Source organism: Otolemur garnettii, unplaced genomic scaffold (genome assembly GCF_000181295.1).
Source record: "Otolemur garnettii isolate 467f Iridium unplaced genomic scaffold, OtoGar3 scaffold00162, whole genome shotgun sequence".
In the NCBI taxonomy this organism is placed as follows: Eukaryota; Metazoa; Chordata; class Mammalia; order Primates; family Galagidae; genus Otolemur; species Otolemur garnettii.
This window is the reverse complement of record NW_003852557.1, coordinates 1,387,354-1,388,354: the sequence shown is the minus strand read 5'-3', so window position 1 is coordinate 1,388,354 and position 1,001 is coordinate 1,387,354.

Sequence of the window (1,001 nt, the reverse complement as noted above, 5' to 3'; positions counted from 1 at the left end):
GCTGGAGAGAGGACTCTGTGCAGTGAGTGCTATTTCAGGAAGAGAAAACATCCCCCAGGAGCCAGCTGAAAACATCTGCAGCCCAGGTATCATTAGCCCTCCAGCTAATCGGCACTCTGGTATGCCACAAAGTAAAATGCCGCACTTGTGACAAGACTGGGTAATCACACAGCTCAGTGGTCGTCTCTTGGAGCTTGTTCAAGAGCAATCCTCAGAGAGCAATGATTCAGTTAGAACCCGGAAAGGAAAAGCTGCCTTCTCATTCAGATCTGGGCTTCCAAGGATCTTGTCCTGACAGCCACTAGGCTCTTGTCACTAAGAAATGAACAAAGCAGCTTCAACGCAGAGCAGGCAGCCTTCTGGGTAGGCAGACTCCTAGGAAAAAATAGTCTGCCCTATTTTGGTCCCTGCTCATGAACTCCCCTGGCAGCGCTGCCTCCAAGGTATTTCTGTACTTGCAGCTGGCACTGGCTTTTCCAATTCATTGAGAAGGAAGGCTACACAAAATCAGGTGTTGTAAGGGCACAGAGAAAGGGCAGGCTTAGCCAGCCCTTAGCGAGGTGGTGGCATCTGTAAACCTTCGATAAATGTTACCGTGTTCTCATTTTTTTTTTTTAACTGCAATTACTTTTTTAAATCTCACCAACTTGACGAAATGCTGGTGTTACAATTTACCTTCTGTTCTGCCACACCCAAAGGATTTTTAACAGCTTCATTGAGTTTCAATTGATATGCAAAGAACTCCACATATTTAATGTGGGCAAGTAGATGAGATTGAACGTATACAAATAGTCACGATGCCCTCGCCACAATCAAAATGACAGACATATCCGACACCTTCTGTACTGTCCCATGGTTTTGTTGCTGTTGTGTTTAATTTTATTTTTTGTTTATTTGTTGTGGTAAGACCACTTAATATGAGATCTACTCATTTATTTAGTTAGTTAGTTTTTGCAGGTTTTTTTTTTTTTTTTTTTTTGGCCAGGGCCGGGTTTGAACCC